At 42.3% G+C, this 21,471-nt stretch overlaps 1 protein-coding gene and 2 long non-coding RNA genes across 3 annotated transcripts in view; 2 read left to right on the top strand and 1 right to left on the bottom strand.

The window, feature by feature from the left end:
* Positions 1-21,471, bottom strand: part of CLDN10 (claudin 10) — a 57,747-nt gene that overhangs the window by 19,942 nt on the left and 16,334 nt on the right. The gene's annotated exons all lie outside the window — the stretch shown is intronic.
* Positions 1,506-14,937, top strand: LOC146444585 (uncharacterized). Its single transcript, XR_014851467.1, has 3 exons — positions 1,506-1,628; positions 2,673-4,228; positions 14,822-14,937. It is a non-coding gene; the product is annotated as an uncharacterized LOC146444585 (long non-coding RNA).
* On the top strand, positions 16,913-20,141 carry LOC146444586 (uncharacterized). The gene is made up of 3 exons (XR_014851468.1): positions 16,913-17,424; positions 17,541-17,636; positions 19,730-20,141. It is a non-coding gene; the product is annotated as an uncharacterized LOC146444586 (long non-coding RNA).

The raw sequence follows: 21,471 nt of genomic DNA on the forward strand, positions 1-21,471 counted from the left end.
ACACTGCAAATCCATTCATCCCACACCTGGACAACTTGTGCAGAGGGTTGCTGTGAGGGAGGGTATGACAACTGTGACTGAAATCCAGAAAAACTCCATCCACCACCTTCCCTTCATCCACTAGGTGGGTGACCTTATCATAGAAGGATGTGAAATTAGTTAAACAGGATTTTCCCTTTGTGAGCCCATGTTGACTGTGTCTGGGGATTTCATTGTTCTTTAAATGCCTTTCAACAGTACCCCACTGTGATCTTCTCTATAACTTTTCCAGGAACTGAAGTTAGACTAACAGGTCTGTAATTCCCCAGGTTTTCTCTCACATCCTTCTTGCAGATTGGAATAACACTGGCTAGCTTCCAGTCAGCAGGGACCCCCCAGGCTATCAAGATTTTTTTAACTATATACATTTTACAAATCAGGATGGAATATTATTAAATAGCTGAAATTTATAATATACAAACTTCTATTGTATTGCCATGTACAGAAGAGTCCTTCAGAGAGGGTTTTGCTCTCAAATCTGAAATACAGGATATTATTTTAGCTTTTGCAGGATTAAAATCACTAGTAACCATTATCGCCTCATAAGTTAAACACCAGATGACAACAGCATTTGTTCTGCAGCCAGAATAAGCAGACTAGGGTCGTCATGCCTTTGTCCTGGAGTAATTTTTCTTGTAATTTTACCATGCATAGGTTGGGCAACTTGAGACTCTTTCCTGGCTCTGCCATGCTATGATTTCCAGGGTGCCTAAAGCACTTGTGCAAAAGTAGAAAGCCCCAACTTTATTTTTCTGAGGCTGAAGGACAACTTCCTTGTTTACTAGGGTTTCCCTGAGAATCTGAATATTGAAAAAGTAAGGCAGACGTGGGGAACATAGACAGGCTCGCAAGAATGTCATGGCCCAGGCAAGGTCAGGTCTGTTGGCAGTGCTAGGTCTGGGGAAGACACCCCAAACTGGTGCATTCGTTAGAGGAGATTAACACAACTGTAAGTGAGGAGAATGCACAGCATTCTGCATTGTGCAGAACAAAGTGCCGCCTCAAAATGAGCAACCAGATCCTCTTCCTCAACAGAGAGTAAACAGAGGAATGTTTCTGTCTCACCTAAAAAAAAAAAGTCCATCAGATTGGGAACATCAGTTAATAATCACCAGCCCTTGCTGGGGCTGCTGTCGTTGTTTTTCTTAAGTGGTGGGAAAAGGAATTAAATTAAATTACTGCATGTCTTTTGTAAACTGCCAGGACAAGAATGATTTTTAGCTATGCAGTTCATATATTACATAACAAAAAGTAAAAAATTAATAGGAGCTGACAATCCAGGGCATTTTGAAGGAGTGAAAAATTACATTCCGCAAGCCAATAAACTTTCCCCTCTCCCTCTCTCTGTTCAGTGCATTTGGACATTACAGACTTTGTTTCTTGACACTGTGATTAATGCATTGTTTCTTTCTTTTTTTTTTTTCCAGCTCACCTTAATTTTGCTGAGAAAAGCCTGTGTTGTTCCCTGAAAGTTTGTAATACAATGCTTTTAAAAATAGATATAACCTGTTTGACAAACTCAGCAGGAAATGTGAAGAAGTGCATCTCCTACTTTCCTGGAGGTGCATTCCTCCTGGCCAACAGCACAGGTGCAGCTCTTGTCTTTCAGAAGTGGCCTCCACATCAAATTAAGTTTCACTAAGGACAGACAGGTTGCTGTGGAAAGGCAGGAAACCTCCAGATGGATTTTTAGAACATGAGACTCCATGTAATGCAATTTAGAAAGTTTGCAAAACTGTATAAGGTTTTAAAAATAGAAAAATACTGTACCTAATGGAATTTAAAAGGATTTAATTGAGGTGGAAGGCAGAGAAGGAAAATGCTTTTCCAGAGCAGTCGACGTTCAGAAGCGATCCATGCCAGTGAGCCATAAAGACAAAGAAGTTGAGTCGTGAGCAGTGTCTGAGTGGCAGGTCAGTGTTTGGATACTGGTGTCCCTGGAGCAGGAACACTTTCCCACTGAGCATGTCCCTGCCATCGTGTGCCACAGCCAGCCTCTGCTGTTTCCTGAGCACCTGGTAGATGCAGGTGTAGATGAGGAGTACGTAGTTTTTTACAGGCACCAGGATAGCTCCCAGCCAGAGGATATGCAGAAGCAGGAGCTGATCCTCTGGGGGGAGCACAGCAACAGGAGAAAGAGACACAAGTTGGAAGGTGGGAAATTCCCACTAGGTACTAGGAAAAAGTTGTTTACTGGGAATGGGTTGCCCAGAGAGGCATCTCCCTCCTTGGAGGTGCTCAAGACTTAACTGGTCACAGCCCTGAACAAGCCCATCTGATTAGATGTGTTTTGGACTAGATGACCCCTGGAGGTCCCTCCAAACCTGACTTACTCTATTACCCTGTGATTTTGTTACCTTGCTGGAGCAGACAGAGTAGCATGAGGCTGCATTTGGCTTATTATAGCGCTAAGTGGCGCCCAGCTGCACTAATGATCACAGATTATATGTTATGCCCAGAACATGATTCCATTTGGTCCCTGCTACCCTATTATTTAGCACACATGCTGAAATCTTCTTTTCACTGATAGGTGTATTTCAGTTCATAACAGCAGTACATTTGACTACTTTTTCAGCTGTTTACACATAGGGAAATTTTCCATGGTCACCCTCTTTTCTTATTTATTTTTTTAGGATGCCTCTGGATATGCTGAAGAAAACCCACAGCAGGGAACATGACAGAGAGACCTTTAGTTCTGCCAGTGTAATACCCTTCCTGAGACTGCAGAGTGGAGATGAGAAGAAGAGACAAGCTTCTGGAAAAGAGGGACTCATTTCCCAAGTGGATGCAGGAGCAAAGCTGTTCAGTTAACACAGGGTGGCAGCAACTGGAGGCAGCAGTTGAGGAGATGTGAGGTGACTGACAAAGGCCCTGGAGGAGGCAGAAATTAGCTGCAGCAGAGCATGAGTGAGGGAGGACAATTTACACCGTGCTCTTTGTACCTGGCCCTGCCTAGGTGCAGCCTGGCCCTCAACACATATTTGTCCCAATTTCCAATGTGAAGGAAGGAGAGACAGGTGAAGGTGAGTGTCTGCTTTATACCTTCCCACCAGTGTCTCTATCTGCAAGGAAGCTCTTCCACATGCCTTCCTCTCCCCAGTTCCCACAGGGGCTCTTTATTTACTCAGGGAATTGTTGTGCCATGAAGACGGTGTTGTGGTTTACTGTCCCTGGCCCCACTGTTTGTCAAGCCCCAGTTGGCCCAAGTGGTGGCATAGAAAGATTTAATTTAACCGAGAGCATGAAAACCACAACCTGGAGCAAAGCAGCTTCAGTAGCATAACCTAATTTGAGAGCAAAAGGACTGGGATCAAAAAAGGTCACGTGACAAAGCGGAGTTGAAAGCTGTCTTAGATCAACATGCTCAAGCAATTCAGAAACAAAGGGAATAAGGAAATAATATGTGAGAGGTTCAAAAATCAATAAACCGGTTGTGGTTAGTGTGCATTTGATCCATCATCAATACTGCTTCTTTTGATCCTACTGGTTTGATTTGGTTTCTGACGTGGTGTGTGTATTTGAAAGAGAAGTGGGTAAAACCCTCCAGTGAAAGGGGGTGTTGCCTCCAGGTGTAGAGACTCTTGGATAAAGAGGAGAGATTATAATCCAATTTAAACTGGCTGAGCTTAAGAAATCACAAATAAAAGTGGCAGTAATGAGATATGAGGAGAAAAAAGAACATCTTAAAAACATAGGTGTCAATGTCAGCGTGTTTGTGCTGGAGGACACGATCAAGTTCCCCTCGATTTCCCATCTACTGAGAGCACTGCCTTTTCAAAAACTGAATGAATCAAATATACTTGGAAGTGTTTTAGTGTACCAAGTAGCACATCAGCTCATATTTGTGTGCAATCTGTGCACAGCACTGGGTTTTCTCATTTCTTAAGTGCAATGCTTGATCAGCCTCCATGCTGACTCTTGAGGAAACAGTCCACTACTGCATGTAGTAAATGAAGCAGTATATTACCTAGGAGAAAATTCATTTGGACTGCTTATTTTTGCTGGGTCACAGTCCAGAGTAGCCAACAAGACATTTGCAAGGGCAGGACATAATGTGCTTTGCCTGTTATGTTAATGCTTTCATGGTCCCATACGGAAAGTATTTTTCTTTCATTACATTGCAGTAGTTCTACCTTGCCATTGCCCTTGCAAAGAAATAAAGCCTTTTCCACTGATAACAGAGATCCAGGTATGCACTGTGGGGTTTTTTTTTCTGTTTTCCTCTTTGTTTTCCTCTTTGTTCAAGTGTCTTTTCTCAGCTGGTTTTTCCTTTCAGTGGCTTATTTATGTGTTCATTGTAGCTTTTTAAATAATTTTAGCTGTAAGCTAAAGAATGAAGGGCAGAATCACATTTGAGAATTCAGTACTAAAACTATGTAAAGTGTCTTTTTTCATATCAGAAATATATTTTGTCTTTTAGAAAAGGAGAAATTCTTTAACAGTTTTGACTTAAGTTGCAGTTTGTAAGGAAAGTTTGCAGCACTGGATGGTGCCTCATGCTCACAGTGGGAAACTGAGCATATTTCTGATTTTGTTGGCTTTATATAGATTTAAATATTGCACTGCACTTTTTGTTTTCAAAAAAGTTTCTTAGTGGAAGAAAATGGGCTAATGCAGCAATCTCTTTACTTGGTGCTAGCTCTGGGAAAGTTCAGCTTCCTTTTCTTTTCCAGTGTTTGGTGTAGTTATTTTATGTAGACAGGAATCAAAAAATCTTTCAACAGCAAATTCATGTTTCAGAAGTCTCTGTGTGACAAAGTGGTGGATTTTGATTGTAAATTGCTGGGCAAATGCCAGCAAAATAAAAACGCCAGAGGATGCCAAACACTGAGACTGGAGACACAAGTGTGTTTGTTTTTTTAATGACTGCTCTTTGTTTATCTACTGGATAGATCACTATTGACAAAAAATACATTCATTGATGTCTGAGCATTAAGGATTTATTTGGAAAGATGGCCCAGAGCATTTTTTTCAAGTGGTATTCTGGGAACTGTTAACTTTTCTAAATAGGTACAAGAAAAACCAGATTTTGTAAGAGAAAGTTAGAACATGTCATGTAAAAGCTACAGGCTTGCTGCATTCATTAAAGGACTGGACCCAAATGTTAAAATTTAGCTGGAGGAGGTGCTTGTCCTGTCACTGGATATACCGTTAGTGTGAAGTTCTCTGCTTTACTATGAAATGCAAATCATAATAATGCATGGAATTCTATTGCCAGCCATAAATCCCACCCTACCCTCTACAGCCCCATTAAATACAGGGCAGCCCTGGGAAGAGTGCAGATTAATGGGAGGAATTTTCCTGCCTGTAAAGGAGAGCTGGAGCCACAGGCTGTAGGCATCAGCTCACAGATGCCTGAGTGCAGGTTGGTCAGTGGCAGAGCGCACTGGAGCTGTGTGGAGCTGAGCTCCTGTGCCAGCCATTGTCCTCACCAGGCACCTTCCAGTGACACGTGACATGCCCTGAGCTGTGAAAATATTGATTTTGGGATCACATGCCTGAGCAAGTTTCAATTTTCCTCCCATCCCAAACAGGATCTAAGCTCAAGCTGGGATCCTCGTCAAGCAGGTGTATGCCCTGGAGGTTTCTCCAAGCCTTTTGCCTGCCTGTAATATGCAGCAGGTTTTACCCACCTCTGCCACAGCTATCCTCCAGCACTGGGACAGCACAAGCCCCAGTACTGGACATTTCTGCATGCTGAGGCTGGCTGAAGCATGACCAAAGGCACAAGTGCCTCTCTCTTGCCTCTCTTGCAGGCCCTCCCTGTTTCAATCCACTACTTTTGTGGGAATGATGGCTGAATGTTGCCAGCCTCAGGCATGTGTCAATCCCCAGCTCTGCACAGGGTGACCAGAGAAATGGAACTCATGATGGGTTTCAAAGACTGAGTTTAAAGGATAGAAATGAAAAGCCAAAGTTAAGTCAAAGGGAAAGTGCAATCCTCCCCTGTGTTCAACAAAAGTTAATTATTGTATTTTTCCAGCAAACCTCTTGCCTGGAGAGCTGAGTGAGCAGCATCTGCTTGCCCACATCACCAGCCCAGTGCTGTCCTGGGTTCTTTGAGGCCTTCCACCTAACTGTACACATTGGCTGCCTGCCCTCATCCCAGTGAGGCACAGCATGAGTGGCTCAGCAGATGGGCATCCTTGGGTTTGAAGCCCTCACCCCTCTGCCCCTCTCACATCTCCAGCAGTGGCTCCCACAGAGAATGAATTGTGCCAGCAGAAACTGCCCAGTTGCCCCGAGAATGTCACAAGTGCTGATGTGTTTCTTGGCTTTCAGCAGGCAGCAGCAGCATCCTTGGATGCATGCCTGTCAGCTGACAGGCTTCTTGCCCAGACACATTTCAGTGATTAACCTGCTGCCTCTGTCTGTCAGCTAAGGGGTTTCTATGCCACCCAAGAAAAGAAAGAAAAGTTAATTTGCTTGAACTGCCTGTGTCTGGTATGATGTCCCAAGGATGGGCATCCATCTGGATATGAAGCTCAATGTCTACTGTGTGGCTGGAGTGATACAGAGTGCTGTAAATAAGGCACGTAACAGCTTGTGTTGTAGGCTTGTTCTCCAAACAAAGCTTGGAGAAGCCAAGGGGCTGTGTTTTCCAAGGCAGGACTGTAAGAGGTCACTCTCCTGTTTGTGCTCCCCTGAACTCAACCTCTCTTCTGTGAGACGTTTCTCGGCACACTGGTGGTCTGTTGGCTTGTGGGAATGGCTCCTGCCAAGTTCTTCAGGCGTGGAATAGGTCGTTCCCTTCTCATTTGTAAAGTGTTGTGGTTAATTTCTAATCAGAAGTGCCTTTGAACTTCTGAACTTTGAACTCAGCAGAGGAAGCCCTCCCTTGAGTACATCAAAGCTTGTAGCTGTGCTTAGGGGAAAGATTTATGCCACATACTCATTATGCCAAGAAATTATCACAAGTCCTTTATGTGGCACAGGCGTCATTGACTATATTAATATGCACAAGTAAATAAAATAAAACCATTAGACTAGGATGCACATCCCTGAGAACAGAATTTGTTCTGCAGGTTTTCAAGCAGGCTGAAATACCAAGTACTGGTCTTCCACAAAGAAAATCTCTCACTTCTTAGAACAAAGTAAACAAGAACACTCATCTATATATGCTTATTAATTTGCATTGAAACAATGTGATATGAATACTTTTTTATGTCCCTGCCTTATATTATGTCTCAGAAGAGATCAGACTCTTATCAAAACTGCTTTTTGCTAGATACTGGCAAAAAAATATTTGGCAACAACTCCACCAATCACAGTTTCATATTTCCTTAATGAAATTAAACACATACACACCTCTATAAGTAAACATTACCATTACAAACTGATGACACCAATTCATAAAACAGCAAGAGAGAAATAAGGGCTTAGGATAAGGAAAGGAGACTAAAATAATCCAGCACACACACCCTCCCTCCCCCTAGCAGATGAAAATGTTCTTTTCCCTTTCCTTAGAGAAATCTACAGCAGGAGACTACAGATGGTGTCTATGACAGGGCTTCTCTTTATCCACAGAATTTCTTCTGTATTAGATATTCTTACATACTGCTGCCCACCACCTGTGTATCCCTAGGATAATTCATTACCAGAAGTGGAATGGGCATGTAATAATTGCAGCTATTCATTAGCCTTATCAGGAATTATCTAGATTAACTTGCAAATCAGAGAGGTGCTTCCCTTGTATTCCTTTGTAGCTTTGCTTTGCAGGCCTAAAAATGCCCACCAGAACATTAATTTCATTAGGATGTTGCTTTTCACCCTTATTTTTTCCCTCCCTTCCACACTATCTGTGTTTGGAACTTGCTCTAGTGTGTAATCCATGACAGAAGGTTTCCCAAATGATCTGGTTGTGAATTGCAGGTTGCTATCTTTTGTCAGCTCCACTCAAACAGTGGTTTACAGCAAAGGACAGCATTCTGGCTTGGTTTGTTTGTGCAACAGCTGAGATTTTTGCAATGAGGTAATAAGGTACTTGAGTCATGTCCATTTGTTTTCGGTAGGGCTGCAGTAGCCTTGAACATAGAGGTGTTTCTGAGATTTTTTCCCTGATGACTTCTAGAATTTGATGCCAATTTCACTTTTTTTTCTTTTATGGCAGCAGTCACACCTGGTGAGAAAAGCCATCTCAAGCCCTTCCTGATCCTCAGATGAGCACTAAGTATAGTATTTAGCATTTCTGTGGGCATACTGTGTACTGTTGCAACACAATACTTTTCACTGAAGTGTTCCAAGTCACCTTCAGTGACTCGGCTCTATAGTCCCAATATATTTGCAGGCTTGGGAGTCAAACCCAGTGCTTTGATGGTGGCCCTGTAGAACCACCCTCTCCTGTGACTGATTTTGGAGTAATTTGTACTCATCAGTAGAGCTCGCCAGATTTCCTATGAGAAGGATGAAATTGCCAGCTCGTGTCAATGTGCTGTAGCCCTGCTCTGCCTGGTGTCTCCCTTCAGAACAGCCAGGTGCTGGTTTGCACAATTATTTGTGCACTGTCCATCCAGACACTTGCAGTCTTACTTAAATTATGTCTGCTCATGATCAGCTCCCCAAGTAGCTCACATCCAAAACTGACTGCCAGTGGTTCTTTCTTCATGAGGCGAAGTGGAGGGGCAGATACCGATCTCTTCACTCTCATCACCAGTGACAGGATCCACGGGAATGGCATGAAGGGGAGATTTAGGCTGGATATCAGGAAAAGCTTTTCATCCAGAAGTTGGTCAGGCACGGAACAAGCTCCCCATGGAAGTGGTCACAGCACCAGCCTGACAGAGTGCAAGAGGCATTTGGACAATGCTCTCAGGCACATAGTGTGACTCTTGGGGATGTCCTGCACAGGGCCAGCAGTTGGACTTGATGATCCTGTTGGATCCCTTCCAACTCAGAATATTCTATGATTCTATGGTTCTGTGATTCTGTGATTATGAGCTCAATCCTGGTGGGTTGTATTATCATTATGGAAGCAGTAAAGGATCAACACCAGAAGAGGCAAGTCAGTGAGGGATTTACTTTCTTAGTATTGGAGTATTTTATTGAAGCTGTGAAGAGCTGTGAATGCTGTATTTCCACCTCCCAAACCATTTTCTGATGTCCATGTCAGAAAGGATCTCTAAATGGTGATGGTATGGGTTGACCTTGCCTTATGTATTATCATGCTCATGTATTTTTTTTCACTCACTTTTGTTGCTTCCTAAATTAAGACAACACTACTGTATAATTATTAGCTATCCCTTCCTGCTGGGAGCAAGGGTGAGGCTGAGATGCTGTTGTGCCTGGGAAGCAGTCTTCAGATTAGAGCCTCCATAGAAATGCAAAATTGTGTCCACCTTTGCAGGCTGAGACAATGGAGGGCATACTGTAACCTCCCCATTTGGCTGAACAATAGCTAGAAATATGACACTGGCTTTGCACCTGAGCATGCAGAGACACCTTAACAGAAGTGGTTTTGTGTGATGACTGCTTCATATATGCTTAAGGGGCAGAGTTACACCTTCGAGCTGAAAGCAGCTCCTTGTGAGTACATTAATCACAGAAGAACTGTGTTTGAAGATTGTATCATATCCAGTGGAGGTGATACAATCTCCACAGCATTTACATCTCTGAAATGAGTCATTATTTTGAATAATGATCCATGCTTGTTCATTTTCATGTGAATGGTTATGAGGAAAGCTTAGTGAGAAGGATTTACTTCAAGATTTCAAAGCCCTCCTCAAGATCCACTAAGTTTAAAGATCACTGACTAAGGCCATGGGAAATGGTAACAGGGATTGATGACACTTGAATAAACAGAGTTATTGATCTGTGTGACAGTGGCATCAGAGACAATGTGGTCTGACCACAGGTACACCTCTCTTCCTCTCCCTTCCCTTGCCAGTCAAGACTTCTTCAGTGCCTCTGCAGATGACCCTTCATTCTGCTCTGTATTGCAACATGGATAGTAGCCCCACAAACAAAGTAATCAGAACTTCCCACAAGCTCATTTAAATTTGAAGTGAACATGATGCAATCTGACAGGTGGTGTTTGGCAACAAGCACATTATAGGTAACCCTGTTCCACACTGGCCTGGCACTGTAGAGCATTTCCTGGCAGATGCAAAAGGTGGGATTCTGTTTAACTTGGACGGCCGAAGTGCAGATGTCCACATCTGGGCTAGTCATCAGAGTCTCATGCACCATAGTCAAAGGAGTCTGGAGAACTATTCAGCTGATAAATATAGGGTGAAATGGGAGACTTGTGTCCCCAAGTGCCTGTTTCATTGTACTGACTGTAAAAGGAAGCAAAATGGACAGATTCTTATGGAGTCTCCTGTATTACAAATGTCATGGGATGGGATTTTTTACCGTCAAATATTTTAATGCTGAATCCCATATTTACAAATGGAGATAATAACAGTCTGGAAAGGTTTTGTCATTCAAAATTACAGGCTGGCACGAACGTAGTGCTTTAGTATTGCTGGAGATGAATTTTGCACCCTCTGCTGGAAAATATGTTTGGTACATACAAAACATGGAAAAAGGATCTCTGCACAGTGAAGTCCTCTCCTCCTTGTCCTAGAGCAGAGCTGTTATATGTTGATTAATCCTTAATTTCTGATCACTTACAAGTACTGGCACGTATGGCTCCTGATTTGTGAATTTACCTGCTGCTGAGGTTGATAACGAGACTGTGGCCTCTTGCAAAACATGATTTCCAAGTGAATACACTGAAGCTCAAGGAAAGTAAAGATTTTTATTATTTTTAACATTTCTACTGGTATCTGTTTACCTGGAAAATCCAGAGCAGAAAACACTCTGGAAAGTGTGAACATAAGCTCAGCTATGGCAGTTTTATAGCGACATTGCTCGATTACTGTTAAGATTTATGCAGCTCTGAGTTCACAATCAGATCCTATATCCAGTCACAGGAAAGCAAACAGCAATTATTATTTCACTTGTAAGAAGAAAAAGCTCTTTTCAGGGCTACATCACACACCTTATCTCCCTGAACAAGCAAATGTGGCAGGTGGATAATGCAAGGGAAAGAAACAGTTGGACCTAGAGAGTCTGACCTTGGAAGAACAGTAATTCCAGCTACCAAAAAAAGAGAGAGCTGATAGTTTGCCCACTGTATGAGAGGTTCATTGTCTGAAACTTGAAATATGTGAAAAGGGGCATGAAAAGAGTGTGGACAGCTTTCCAGGTGGGATCTACACATTCCTGTCTCTGAGTTGTCTCATCCAATTCAGCTGAATGACGCCTCTTCCAATCTTCTAATTTAAGCAGGATACAGTAAAATGGAGCAGGTAGCTATCAGGGTCTGATATAATGAGTCTTCACACTCTCAGCAGAAGCGTTTGCAGGGTATCTGCTTTCCACTGATATGACATGGTCACATGCTGGAGATGTGTGATCACTCAGAAGCTCACTGGATGCTCGCTAGGTATCAGTAAGTGAATAGCAAATAAACACTTATGTTATCAGATGGATTTACTGTGTTAAAATTGCAAAGATCACAAACCAGTCTTTGCACTGCTGATAGACCAATAATGTGTATTAACCCTGATCATAACATCTTTGACAGAGTCTTAGCCAATGGTGTGAAAAGGATCACCAGAATAATCAGTTCCCTCCAGGCATTCTGAGCCTCAGAAAGAAAAGGCGCTTTGCCAGGAATAAGAAATGAGATCTGTTTTGTGAAATGAGCTGTTCTTCAGGCCAGTTCTCCTCCCCAGCTTGGATAACGCAGGATCATGTCAGACATGTTACTAACTGTTAGCCTTGCTTTGCTGAGCTGCCAGGTGCTACCTTTGCTAACTGTCCTTGAAAAGGGAGGAGCAATGGGGCAACACATGGGATATGAAAAGATGTAGACCCGCCACTTCTTTTGGGGGAAAAGACTAACACTGGAATATATAAAAACATTTTGTGTCCAGCTCTTTTGCCATTCCACAAAGAGCAAGCTGGGTCTGAGCTGTTCTTACCCACAACTACAAAAGAATGACTGTAGATATGCTCATTTTTTTCATCAGTAAAAATCTGGGGTCCTACATGCAGCTCCTGCCCAGTGTTGGGTATTACAGCAACCACCAGCATTCCATGTGTGATGCACTGAGTCAGACAGAATTAACAGAGCCCCAGTAGCCCCAGTAGCCCCAGAAACATCATTTGTTCCCCTGAAATGGAGAGCTTGCAAGTCTGTCCGTGCTCTACACCCAGGAAGCTTTGACTGCTCCCCATTCCCAGCCATGCCTGTGCAAATTAGTGGTGGCTCCCCTCTCTTGCCAACTTGCAAGGCAGCGGGGCTTCCTACACTCTGGCTGGTCTTGGAACTGAATGCATTTTGCCACCAGTATCTTGCAGCAACAGGACACATAGGCTTTCTAAGGATGGGAAAAATCTGTTCTTTGGGGACTGAATTTCCTGTGAGTTCCCAAACTCTGCACAATGACAGAGGAATAGGTCTGTTGACACTTCGATACTCCATGCTAGCAACATGAAAGCATGGGGATGCACAGGCTGCAACAGGAGTGGATGGTGGAAAAAGTGAGAAAGCAGAAGAGAGAAACATACCTGTCTCAAACAAACCTGGAGGAAAGGAATCTGTCTCCTGTGGACCCAGGAGACATGGAAATGTCTGGCACTTCAGAATATGCTGCCTGTGCACAGAGAAAATGCAGGCATGAGAAGTAGTAGCAAGCCCTGAAGAAGAACCTCTCAGCCATTAAGAGTATTTTGGCATGAAGGTAGGAAGGCACAGCAAAGTGTGATATATGGTTATTTTATAAGAGAGACTTATTCTTCAGTAGCAGGGCTATGGATAGGGAAGAATCCATGGGGAACTTTTAGTACAAACATGGGGCTCACTTACGAACTACAAGCCTGAGCCACTTACTAATTTTGACTGGGATTGGTCTGTCTTAATATAGGTGTCTCAAGTTTAGGATTTAGCCTAAGCCACTGACTCTAAACTCCATGTCTGGTGGATGGACACTTACAGAGGATGATCCCATCCATTGACCTCATACACGTTTCTCTAGGGATCCCTGTCACTTTTCACTTATTGCAGAAGGAGTTTGAGAAGATTATCTTAGACGTCCTCTTTAGATTGCTAAAATTAGTGACGTGAGCCCCACCTTCTAAATGTTACTCAACTCAAAAGGTAGTGCTGTTCAAATGAGTGATTGGCTGTGCACCTCTGGAAAAGCAACTTTCTAGACCAGTGATGAACTGCACATAGTACCCCCAATTTGGCAACAGTCTGCGTCATCTCCTGTCTGTGAACAGCCTCTTTGGCCCCACTTGGGAAGGATTTGTCTCCTCTTAGATGATGTCTGCTTCATCCATGGATTGTTGAACCTGATTGTTGACAAATAAGGTATAGACACAAACAAAAAAATCTCCTTTCATCATACCAACTGGGTTGGCTTTCATGCCTGTGGTAGGGTATGGCCTCAAATTATGGGGAAATTGAGTTACTGTGCTGTGGACAGCTAGAACACAGTGAAAAGGTCACACCAGGAAAGAGGAAGGCATACACCTCTGCTCATTGTCTTCCCAGGTATTCATGCACTGTGTGTGTCCTGATAGCCAGAGTGCACGGTTTTTGAAGCATCTTTCTTTACCCCAGAGGCAACAGGTGGGAGGAGTGGATAACATTGTCATCCTTGCTGGAATCCATCTGAGCTGCTTTTCAGGGCTAAGGAGCAGGGGTGATACATTTCCTCCATGTCTGCTCTTTAGGGAAAAGGTTGTGTCTTACCAGTACCTTGGGAAATGCAACATTCACATTTACTGTGTTATTTATGATAGGGTGAAATTTCACACGGTGTTGCAAGTCACCTGGAATGTGTTTGCCTTGGCATGCCCTCTTACTGCCCTCAACTGAATTACAGGCATCTCTTCAGGTATCTATTCAGGCAGATCTTGTTCACTGAATCATTTACTACCCCTGGGAGGAAGAGCTGGTGGGATGATGCTGCTCCAGTCTGTGGTACTGAGCTGTTCTGATACTCATCAGGTGGTGAGGGAAAGAGGAGAGTGAGAACTTTACCACTCAGTGCTTGCAGAACTGGGAGCTAATTAACATGTACTTCTAAGGTGGCCACTGGAAGTAGCTCTGGATCTGTTCTTGTTATAAGACTGCTACATTTTAGTGTGTGGAATGAGAGGAGAGGATGGGTATTTTTCAAGACAAATGTATTCTATCTAAAGTGATCTGCATGGAAATGTCTGTTCTGTTCTTTGGCATTTGATGGGGTGGTAGGGAAGCTCCAATGTGAATGGTTTTGTCCTAAAGAAAATGCTTTTCCCAGGCAAGGTCTACTGCAAATTTACCATGTGATAAGGCCTGAGCATTTGTTGGTCAAACCATGATGATGCTCTTCAGCTGAGTTATCTGAGGGGCTTTTACATGTATTTGTACTTCATGGCACCTCTGCAGGGGAGGAAGAGGTTTTTCACCTGCTTAACCTCCTACCTGAACTCCTTTGCTACACTTTAATCTTCTGTCATCGGTTTTGTTTTCTTGCATATTAATTTTTTTCCTTTTCACAGGCTGAAGTAAAAATATGGATCACTTCTTTCCTCTTTACTGACTCATTCAACTTTACCCCACCTATCTACTCTTTACTTTTTCAGATGCCTCAGCTATCTCTGTGTTGTGTTGAAGAGTTTCAGATGTCATGGGGCAAATCATATGTCCCCTCTTATAGTGCACCTCGTATTTCAAGAAACAGTGTTTTCTTCTTTGAGGATTCACATATCTCAACTGTACCACAATTCTAAATTGCTGCAGGAGATTTTTGGATGTGGGAACTCATTCCCATTTTGATGAAAGGGAGGAACACAGAAGCAAACATGCTGACAAGAGCACAAAATGGTCATCTGCCTCCCTTTCACAAGGTCCAAAAAGCTGACCCTCACTGATACTCCTAAGGCAAATTCCATTCCCAGTGACAGTCAGTAGTGCATTGTTTTCTGGGCAGGAGCTACATCTTTGCTCTTGCTGGTTAGACATATTCTGCCACTTCTCCTCTGCCTTTATAAAAAAATGAGCCCACATGGTATTCATTTGTTACACGTGCTCTTTTTTCCCTATAGATTTTCTAACCCCCTTGGTGGCACACTGTAAACTCTACTTGTATTATTTGGAATTGCAGAATGAGTCTATGTGATTTTCCAAGCATCAGTTCTCCAGATACTACTAATTTTTCAGCCTTTCAGGAGAACGAAATGTAAATCACAGTAAGTGACCTAGTTGGTGGTTCTTTTGAGCATATGAAAGCATTTGTTTTGGCATTTGTATGGGCTTTATAGTTTTGGGCTGACCTCAGAAAGAGTGATGTATGCAGCAGTACTCTTGTTGACAGCAGGCATTAAGCAGAATATTGCATGGCAGGCTGCATGGATACATAAAGGAGAGGTGAGCAGTCTTAAAACACTGAAACTGGATTTAGGAGCAGCTTGAAGATCAAAAAAGGTGTTTTCTATTGGAAAAACTAATTTGTGGAGCCTTCTGTCCTCAGAAACAAGTGCCAGTTTATGTTTTGGTTGAATGAAATAATTCCAAAATAGATGCTGTAAGTGAAATAAATTACATAGTGTGGTCAATGATGGTGATGATGATGAAGGAACTGGTGAAGACCCAGTGTCAGTGTGAGCAACTACACCTGCACACTTCAGTCCCTAAAACCATGACCCCAGATAGCTGGGAGCCACCTGCAGTCACATTACATCTGGAGGGGGCTAAAACATTAATAAGGAGCCCTTCTGCTGCTTCCTCATATTGGGGCAGGATGCAGCTCAGCCAGCTTTAGCTAAAAGATTTACTTCAAATTTGTTGTGCAGGTTCTTGTAGTTTGCAGAGAGAGAAGAGACAGTCCCAAAGGACAATTTATTCTTTGGTTAGGGCAATTAGAGTAGACAGAACAGGTAAGAAGCAATGCAGCTACATAAGCATATGTGTCTAGTGCCATTTTAATTGTCCTAAAGTAACCTCCAGTGTCCTGACTGGGGGTTTGTGTGTCTACTCTATCATATATTTTAGGTCTGTGGAAAGTTTCAGGTATTTTAAAGAATTTTAAATGTCCTGTGTTTAAATACCTCAATTCTTCCTTTCTGTTCAAATTCTATGAACCTTTCTTTCAGGCCCTGATTCATTCAATTTAATTCAGGAATGTAACTTCTTGTGCTCCCTCTGCAGAGAAGACTAGATAGATGTACTCCATTTACCTAAAATTTGATCCCCTCTTCTTCAGAGATGCTTATACAGAGCTGAAGCTGTGCAAAAATGCTGGTTAGTAATGATTATTACTCAGATTACTAGTATACTTAGGGATTGTCCTATTTCCCATGGTCTGCCCAAATAACAGACAGGTATACTTTAAATGTCTCTCTTTTATTTTCTTTTTTTCCCCTTAGCCAAGCAGGCAAAATGACCAATTTCTTAGCATGCCACTCCACCTTGGGATTCTCTTTATCCACTGAGTTCAATGGAAGTCCAACACCTCAATTAAAGGTCTCAGTTTCACAGCATATCTGAGCTGAAGGAGCACTTCAACTTTTGAAACAAGACACAGTCTGCCCAAGCTCTACTACACCACAAAGCTCCTTACCTGGGATCACCTGAAGCTGCATCAACACTGCAGCTATCTCTGAGAAGTCAAATTCCTCAGCCCATTTGGAAAGAATCACTTGCTCCTCTGAGCATGGGATTGGGAGCAAGTATGGCCAGATCCCAATTTCTGCCTAGGACAAAACAGTTCGCTTTTGTGGTTCACTTTTCTGTGCAATAAGGAAGTACAAAAGCATGTATGCTTGACACTCATTTTTAGATAAATGTTTTCATGAAAACCTCTGCTTGCTGATACAAATATTTGCTTTTACTTAAACATTATTTCTTTTAAGCTGTCTTAAAACAAGTAGTAACCCTGAAAGTATTTATTTCTCTCCTTCATAGAGCTCAAACACCTCTCCAGATAAGGAATACATCTGAGAATTGATTTCATGTTAAGACTTGATTGACATTCAGGACAATACAGTAATTCACTGAGTGGCCTTTAGAGGGAAGCAGATCCAAAGAATCCATGGAGGGATCAAGTGCAACCCTTTTGCGAGAACAGGCTACCAAATCTTGTTAAGCAAAACTTGAAGCTGAGACACTTGGCTTGCTCTCTGTGTCTCTGTGTAGTACTGGGTGAGATTTGGACACCCCTCGCATTGTCCCAATCTGAAAGCTCTCCCACAGTGAAGGACACCAGGGCTGTTTTTTCTTAATCTGCTCATGTCAGGAGACCTTGCTGCTTTGCTGCCTGCAGAGTCTTCCTTTAGCCTTCAAAAGCTACCTTGAGAGAACGATTTGGGGATGATAGAGAACCATGGGAGCATCAGGGACACTATGTAAGTGGTAGTTATCAAGTCTGGAAAGAGGTACCTTCCTGTCTGGCATTATAAGCTATGAGTTGAAGTAAATATGTGCCCTGACACTTCCTGACTTCTGTCTGCTCTCTTTTGAGGAACTGGGCAAAAATGTCTGAAAAATACCTACATACAGGCACAGAGCCAAAATCTCAGCAGGTGATTTCTAAATACTACATATTTGAAGGGCTGAGGTATGTGTGACCTTGTAATTCCACCTGTTTGAAGCATTCTTTTGACACTAAAAAGTGTTTTAAAGGCAGAAAATTCTTTTAAAGATCTTTGGAGATCAGAAGTGGCAGCAAAATCTCTATGGGTAAAGTACTGTGCCCTTGCTACATGCTCATTGTATCTTGGGAGCACATTGATTGGTCAGGAATTACTCAGCAGGCAACTTGCCAAGGCAGCTCACTCCTGTGCTGCACTTGTGGCAACCAGAGCTGTTGTTGTGTGAGGACAAGGCAGATGTCCTATATATAGCCTGGAATGAGATAATGAGTTTGAAGCAGGCTTAAAGAAGTTAATGTAATTTACAGTACATGCATACTTCTCTACAAAGAAGGTCCAAGCAGTGAGCTCTGGCATTGCACCTTGGTTGTCGGTTGTAAAACTTTACGGCTCAGTTTGAGACCAACTGTCTCTCCACAGCCAAATCTGCTCTGAAGTGTGCTCTGAGCAATCCTGATCACCAGTGTTCCCTGCTCTTTTTGTGCCACAGAGGGAGCTTTCACAGTTTCATAGAGGATATTGAAATGGCAGAAGCATAGGGAAAGACAAACAGGGCCAAACTTTTTAAAAAACCCCAAAACACCAAGTATCAATTATTGGATTGTTTTTTTAACAGGCAATGAAATTAACTATTTGTAAGTACCTTTAAAACAATGAAGAGACCTGTAATGGTCAGTACAGATTAGCTATGCCAAATCAATCTAATTCCTTTCCTGAGAGATTAGAAGGACAGTTAGGTAGGAAGGTGTATTTAAATGTAGTATAACCTGTGTTTTCACACTCAAAGAGCCAATGTGAAAACAACCTAAGGCAGGATGCCAAATATTTGCTGAATCATCATTACCTTCCTGGCCATGATGCCCTCAGAGGGGTCTGCAGGGATTTGTGCTGAACCTGCTACTTTTTGGTCCTTCGTTAGCACAACAAACAGATAGGAACCCTGTTATTGCTGGCAAAGCTACAGCATGAGCTACTGAAACTATGTGCATGTAAATGAAAGTATTCCCAATTCTGTCACATTATTTGTAAGATGATTTTTAGACATAGCTCCCTGGCAGCCCCTGCCTGCCCTCTCTGAGAGCAAGTGCTGCCCCAAACATCATGGGTCACTGGCTCCTCTGGAGTTTCCAGGTATATAAAAGGAGGTGTATCCCCCGTTCAAATGAGATATTATACTCCAAACTTACATAAACATAAGTTAGTTATATCAGGTTTGATGTATAACTTTTAACTGATATTGCTGAGGGAAGCTATAAGCAGATAAACAAGTGCTGGGTGTAAGTTTAAACTTTAACCACATACATTAACGTCCAAGGGTTATGCAAGTCAGCATTTCAAATGAAATGTGTAAAGAACCTTTCATAATGTTTTACATGTTGTGGAAATCTTACCGGGTTTGTATACTCTTACATGTCTTAATCATAATTGGACTGAATATCCTAATAATACGATTATAGGTTTTTACCAGGGAATTTTTGATTCTCTAGAAATAGAAATAAATTTATAGGAAAAGCCCCACAGATAAACAACAAGGTTCTTAGGCATTTCAAGAACAAAAAGGATTATCCACTGTGAAACCTCTCATCTTTCCAAAGAAAGTCTAGTTGATCATGCCAGCATAAACAGCAAGGGGAACAGGAACAAGAGAAAACACTTGTGCCTGAGTAAAGTGACACTTCCCTCTCATTCTTCTCTGTAGGCAAGAAAGATTTGTTTTTCTGTGTGGACAGTACTTTGTGGAACCCCAAATCAAATTTTAAGGAATGTTTATCCTAGAGGACCACATCAAACTTTTTAATCCTGCCAGAAAGCCAATTCCTGATGTATTTATGTAAAGTTCTTCCCCCTGACAGTCATTCCTTGGACACTGGTTTCAGCTGTAACTGACTATATAAGAGCTTCTGTCATATACATGTTAATGTATGATGATAAAGGTCGACGATTGGACTTGGTGATCACGGAGTACTTTTCCAACCTCAATAACTCTATGATTCCATAAATTAATTATTAGTAAAAAGGCAACATACAAAAGTCAAAGAAATTATCTGTTTCTTCCTAGGTACAACACAGAATGTTGGATAAATGGCCTCCTTCTCTCATTCCTGATCAGATAATTAGGAGCAGACTGCAGTCTACATCGAAACCTACTTTCTAAAAAAGAAAAGAACAGTGTGAGATACATGAGCTGTACCAAAGGGGAAAATCCAAATTGGTTTATGGTAGAGAGGTCTTGAAATATGCAATTAAGAGCACATTATTGATGAGGATAACTATCATTTCCTCAGCTGTATCAACTGACAACCTCCTGAATAATTTTGGAAGTGACAGCATGAGCAATCTTCTCCACTGAGACTTTTTTGTCTTTGTGGTAATTACTGAGAATCTGCAGGATCAAGCCATTAGTCTTGAACAAAAATGTTCCCTACCCATATTCTTATCAACCTTGGATTTGTTGTTTGAATTGAATAAAATTTAGAGGCCTTTTTCTCCCAGAAAATCTCTGTTGTCTAATGCCATTTCCTCAAAAAATGCACAGAAGTGCACACTTCTTCCTTAGATCTAATCTAAACCTGCCCTCCATCAACTTAAAGCCATTCCCCTTTGTCCTATCATTGCATGCTCTTGTGAAAATTCCCTCTCCAGCTTCCCTGTAGGTATCCTTTATGTACTGGAAGGCTACTGTAAGCCCCCCGGAGCCTTCTCTTCTCGAGGCTGAACATTCCCAACTATTTCATCCACTCTTCACAGGAGAGGTGCTCCAGCCCTCTGACCAACTTCGTGACCCTTCTCTGGACTCATTCCACTAGGTCCACAAGTCCCATGGGCTCTGGAGAGCATGTGGATTCACCCAGCTGCTGCTGTCACACGTGGTTTCTTATCTTGTGATCAGGCTGTGAAAAAGGGTTCTGGCTTCTGTCTCATTTCTGGGTGCAGTCTGACTGGGCATTTTCATCCTTTTCTTCAAGATGACAAAGCAATAAAACATTGCAAGAGGAGAGGTGGGGTGCTGTACCTTCTTGATTTAGACAGAAATGATTCCAAGCCAAGAAACACAGCAGTGACTGGTGGAATAATTCCCAGTGCCCTGGAGGAATAGCCTTGTAAACAGCCTACTAACTTCATCAATCCAAAAAATTATTTTCTTTTGCTTTTTGTGAAGCAGTGTGATCAAACGAGCTTGATTCTGTTCTTCTACCTCCTTCCTTCTCCTCCATTATGGCATGAACTTACCCACTCCTTTTGAAGTTAGCTGCCTAGATTATAAATACTCTGGGACAGAGCTGCTTTGTGCTCTGTGTTTGCACAGTGCCAATTACAGGACGTACTCCTAGAAGCCAATAATAGGTAATAAGCTTTTGTTCAGGTTTCAGTGGTTCCTAGTAAGTGCAAACAGGGCACAATTCCTCTAGCTGGTGCCTTTGCAGAGCACTGCATCAGAGAGATGTATTGCCCCAAATCTGTGAATATAGCTGACAGCAGAGCAGTGAAAATATCTCAGGAAGCAGAATCAGATTCAAAATGTCCTAAGCACCCTACAGAGCTACGTTTTTCTTCTAGTCCTTGTCAGTTCTAAAATCTCTGTGATTTATGGTACAAATGAAAGTGGCACAGATTTTCCAATGCAAATACAATTTTATCCTTCTAGAGAAAGGATGTAACTTTATTGCTGGAATTAGAACATAGATATGGAATTCAATAGTACATGAACTACTGTAAAAAAGAAGCCAAACTTAAGAACCACTACTGGCCATATTGCCAAATCTCAGTGCAGACAACTGAAGCCCGTGAGAACTGAACCCT

This window comes from Lichenostomus cassidix, chromosome 1 (assembly GCF_008360975.1).
Source record: "Lichenostomus cassidix isolate B80296 chromosome 1, HeHo_3.0, whole genome shotgun sequence".
Taxonomy (NCBI): domain Eukaryota; kingdom Metazoa; phylum Chordata; class Aves; order Passeriformes; family Meliphagidae; genus Lichenostomus; species Lichenostomus cassidix.